Source organism: Sinohyriopsis cumingii, unplaced genomic scaffold, assembly GCF_028554795.1.
Source record: "Sinohyriopsis cumingii isolate HCF-2022 unplaced genomic scaffold, ASM2855479v2 utg001527l, whole genome shotgun sequence".
NCBI classification, from domain to species: domain Eukaryota; kingdom Metazoa; phylum Mollusca; class Bivalvia; order Unionida; family Unionidae; genus Sinohyriopsis; species Sinohyriopsis cumingii.
This window is the reverse complement of record NW_028316012.1, coordinates 1,925,811-1,931,437: the sequence shown is the minus strand read 5'-3', so window position 1 is coordinate 1,931,437 and position 5,627 is coordinate 1,925,811. Positions and strand designations below refer to the sequence as shown.

Here is a 5,627-nt window from a genome sequence, read left to right as displayed (position 1 = left end):
TGCTCATTTTCTCTCTGTACTTCACTAAAGTAAATTGTGCCAGCAATATGACAATGTCTAAATTACTAGATAGAAAAATAGTATATATCACTCTCACGAAAATGTTTGATACCTCTAACGCCTTTCGGTCGGATTCTAGCCAAAAACAAATTTCCAGAAAACATACTTACATAATGGCGAAAGAAGAACACTAAATACGAAAACACGCATGAAATGATAATCGATATTCATTCCTTTACTTTAGTTGTGAAACGTAAAACATTTAAGTTTTAAGGACAATACAGGTTATTTTGAAACAGCAGCACAACTATTTATTACGTATAAATTTTCTGATACGACGTATTCCTTTTTCTAGTTCTTAGACACCGACCATGCTTTATATGTTGAATATATGAGCACGAGTCCTGCATCTGCATTCCGACGTGCCCAAAATTATTTCACACGTGCGCTTCGAATCACTGCATTTTCGTCGTACGTTTCCCTTGTAATAACAATGACCATCCTTGTACAAGCACATCGCCCCGTCTGTTCCAGCCATGAAAATGCAGAGGAGAATGACAGCTAAAGACGTTTGCCACATCTTCGTCAGAATCTGAAATTAATATTTTCCTTTCATCATTGAAATGATCGCAATGTCAAAAAGCTTATAATTTCATGTCTTATTCATCATAAATCAATACAAATACTTTTCCAGTTAAAATATTACTTCTCTCAAGTCCGTTAATTTTGTTCTCTATTGGAATTTACTTTTATAATCATATATTTTCGAACAGAATATATATTAGATTTGTCATCAACTATTACATATACACCCCTATGTTACATGGCAATAAATGCATGATATGGACGTTAGTGACATATATGGTCTATGCAAGCGATGGATACTAAACGTATTCACGTTATGTGCTACGTACAAGATGCTAGTCACAGCACGAAAATGTGTTAGAATACCAAAGAAAGCATGTGATATGAAAAAACAAAATGAGGTTAAGTGCAGTAACATTACTTTCTTCAAACATTACGGCATGTTGGTAGCGGTTTCCGTAAATAAACTGTATCTATCATAATTCAAATATTACAATAAATTGAGGGTGCAAAACTGTTGAATCATACTATAATGTATCAAAATTTATATTATTATTATTATTATCATTATTATTAGTAGTAGTAGTATTGGTCTAAGGCTATGTTGATATGTTGTAACACTGATAACAAAACTATACACTATTCATGTTCAAAGAATATTCAGTTTCCATCTACTTTCAACTTTTGATGCGTGCTTCAATCTGCGATGACTTACAATTGTGCATATCTATGCGATCTACGAAGAGAAATTTTCTTTAGTGACTTGGTCATGTTTAATGTCCATTCGAATTCACTTTCTAATCTTTGGCTATTTCTCTGTTAATTGAAGACGGAGAAAGGTGAACATAAATTAGCTGGCAAAAACACCACCGTTTGGAATCCGTTTTTTTTACGGCTCCAACATTATATTTATTGTAACCAAACATCACAAAAATTGTAAGCTGTATCATTACGTCTCATTACATACAGCTAAGATATTTCGGAAGACATTATTGCAATGTAGTTTAATGGATCCATGATACGCAATAAATAATATACATGGTTGTTTATGGACTGGACCAAATACTAAATTCGGGGTCATTTGTAATTGAGTGGTCTAAAGCGTTCGTCTGTACAGCTCACAATAACTCGTTATCATCTCTGTCCGCCTAGGTTCCCATATCGGCTCTGCCAATGTAGTTAGGTGAGAAAGCTGGCTAGTAGCTTCTATGAGGTCTGTAATTCTTCCCAGATTTTCACAGGTTCTTCTTCCACCAGATATGCTGTCCGAGTTATATAATCATCATTTATTGCAAAATTGCTTTAAACCCGTAAAGCCAAACCAAACCAAATCAGAACAAAATTTCATTGAACACAAGAGTATTTACTATCAGATCAATGAAAATATTCTTTATCGAATACAGTCACTCGAGATTACAATAGTAGCTGAGAGTGAAAGAGGATACAAAACTAAAATGGGTTTCTTATTTGGGTTTAAGTTACTGAACACGACAGTCTTCAGAAACGCTAGCACTCTGCTAGCCATGAGCTCGCTGTATCCATCTTTTTAAGTTTAAATAAACTGCTAATTCTAAAACACATAAGCCTGGTTTTCCAAAGTCTCGTGGGAGGTATTATTAGCTATATTTTTCTATACTTTTGTTTTTACCTTGTCTCATTAACCTTAAACCTTTTCAGGATCCACGTTCGAAGGATAATATGCTTGCATCTGCTTCAAATCCATTGTGGCAAAAGCGTCAGCCTCGATTCAGGGAGATGACGGTTTTGAATAAAATACATACAATTTTACTAGCAGCTACCTCGCTTGGCGTCCAGCATCATGGCAATGTTGTCAGAATTGGTTGGCCTAGTATCAGAATAATGGGACTGGGAGAAACATGATGATAATGTCTGAGTCAAGATGTCCAATGCCTAGACATCACTATATACTGCCATACTGCCGACATCGTAGCGATATGACTAAAGTTACGGTAAATATCTCAAGCACACAGTTACACACACACATATACATGCTCATATGACTTGAAATAACTTAATCACAGAAGTACCAATAAATCAATCCTTGAAGTTGACGGTGGACCTTTTGGTCCGCAATTTCTTGTGTTTTTTGTCATCATCACAAGCCCCAATGAATGCCTTAAAATACGGTTAGGTAACACCTAAAGTTTACGTTCCCCTATTATCATTCACACTTGGCATTTTGTCCTTGAAAGATGCGTAGATGTTTCAGTTCCTCCTAAACCAGTATCATCCAGGGGATGATGACAGTTTATATCAGAAAATGCAAACACCTGATTGACTTTGCCGAATCATCAAGCTAGACAACGGTAGTGACAGATAGTTGAAAGGCATAACAATCACATTACATGTTATCTCACGCTCTTTGCGATAATTATCTTGGATAGGACCAAAACAATCTTATGCTCCTTTAAATATGGAAACGACTTGTTTCCTAAACTTTGACACTGTTCATAAAACATTCGACAAATTCTTAACAATAATTAATCCTTGAATTTACGAACTTTAAGCTCTTATCCACAAAAGGGGAATATGGTGGTGGTGAACGATCTGGATTGTTGGTTAAATTTGTATGACCCACCGTCGCATCCCTGACTAAGAAGACAGAAGTATACACTGACTAAAACTAACTGAAGATTCACACCAGACTGCACAAAGTGAGTACCGATTGAGAATCACGTCGTCTTAATGATCGTTATATCTCACTTGTTTCATAAATAAAATCATATTGGTAACGTTACGACCGTGGAAGCCTTTATGTAAATCATACTACTCCGAAAAATTGCGCTATTTACAGACAAATATAGAAACCTATGAATGCAGTGCAAACATCAACTTACCGATTTCCTCTCTCTCTGTAAACTGTTAACCCACACAAAACTCCTGCCTGAGAATAATTCGGTGCTATAAATGCAATATGAAAATATATATAAATATAAGAATGGATAGGAAGATGGAGGGACAAATGGGCTGATGAATAGTTTGATAGATGTACAGTAAGATTCGTGTGTTAATATATACAAATTTTTGTGCAGATGCATGCACATATCAATTCTTGCACACTTACATGTTCACACACAAAAACATACATACATATATATATATATATATATATATATATATATATATATATATATATATATATATATATATATATATATATATATATATATATATATATATATATATACATACACAGGTACACGCACAGGAACATCAATCTGAAAACAGATTCCATAGCAAATACCAATCTAAATTTGATCCTAAACCTTCTGAAATGTTAGCAATTTTAGACAATGAAGGATGACTGGTACAGTATTGTGAAATTTAAAATTGTTTTGTTTTGTACTTTTTGAAAGAGGTTCAAATTGATTAGATAATAGTAATTATTCTAGAGGATTAATAAATGCAGCAATGCAGCAGTGATATTTGCAAGAGATGCCTATGATTGCTTTGAATATAGGGAAGATGGCAAGGAGATAGGAAACTGTTTAAATAAATGTTCTAGAAGATGATATTAAAGCGGGTAATTAAATTTGTACGTGAATGTAATATGCAGAAGTGACGTAAAAGCTTCCTACGTTAAAAATGGATATAGGGTCATTAAAATGAAACCCGAATTTGAGTGATTAGGATAAGCAAACGTAATATTCACACATAGAGGTGAAAAGACAAGTTTTATTCACTATGAAAATGATCAAAGGAACAATGTTGGATTAAAAAATGTTGCAGTATTATACGGAACGTTAACTTTGCTTATCGGGAACAAGGATACAATTCAATGTTTCACTGAACATGGAAATGAAGGTGCGTCCAAAAAGTACTCGACGAGCTCTTAATTATATAATTGATGCAATAATTAGTATCCCAATGAAAATATTGATTGCATGATTATCATAACTGCACTGATTGCACTCTTGATCTGTCTGTGAAGTAACTTTAAAAATATATGTGATGCTAAAAAGAGCGATATTAGGGTGACGAAAGAAGTAGAAGATGATGGTGATAATGGAAATGATGGTTGTAGTGGTACTGGGAACAATAATAATAGTGTATGTAGTTGCCACAAAACTGAGGACAACAACGACAACTGCGATCTAATATTGACAATACCGAAGTTTACAATAATGATTTTACACAATCATTTGAAAATAAACGCAATGTGGCTCAAATATTTTAAACAAACAAACGCAAAGGTTAAATGCAGTTGCCTGAACATAGGTGAAACAGGAAATAGTATTTAAATCTTCTACATTTGTACTGAGTTGCTAATTATAAATCTAAAGGCAGTCCCTTTCACCCTTTATGTAGAACATTGCTCAGAATATATATATATATATATATATATATATATATATATATATATATATATATATATATATATATATATACAGAGAGAGAGAGAGAGAGAGAGAGAGAAAGAGAGAGGGAGAGAGAGTGAAATAGAGAGAGGGAGCATGAAATTACCTGATGTATACTCGAAGTAGTCTGGTGGTTAATTAATGGCAATTTAAGCTCTGTACTGAACAACTATTAGCAATTTCAGACTCCGGCACTTAAAAAGAGCTTGCCACAATGCGTCGGATGTTTGGTACCGCATGTTTATATAAGAGCTATGAGTGTCCATTGCACATATGTTAAGCACCGAATTGATGTTGCATCAGCCAAGTTATAAATAAACACCGGTCACGAAACCAAATGCACTAGCAAATAACATTCTAAATCTTATCGTAGAATGATTAGTCACATGATGAATCCGGGTTGGGACTGGATTAGGCAAGACACCAAAAACAATTGCGTTTAAAAGATGTTTATTTATAAACGCAATTTAATTATTAACAAATCTGACAACATTATAAACAAAAAGATATGGATAATTATAAAGTTCCTAACATGGACCTATCAACAACAATTAATTCAACGAGAAAAATCTCAAACCTCAAGTTAACAAATGGAATTTCAAACAAACGTGAATTATCTCCTATCACAGTTCAACAAAATAAAAGTATATTATCTACACCCCA

At 33.8% G+C, this 5,627-nt stretch overlaps 1 long non-coding RNA gene across 1 annotated transcript; it reads right to left on the bottom strand.

The window, feature by feature from the left end:
- Positions 1-211: 211 nt before the first annotated feature.
- On the bottom strand, positions 212-5,229 carry LOC149772013 (uncharacterized). Its single transcript, XR_016418062.1, has 3 exons — positions 5,071-5,229; positions 3,444-3,507; positions 212-592 (listed from the first exon to the last, which is right to left on the bottom strand). It is a non-coding gene; the product is annotated as an uncharacterized LOC149772013 (long non-coding RNA).
- Positions 5,230-5,627: the final 398 nt, after the last annotated feature.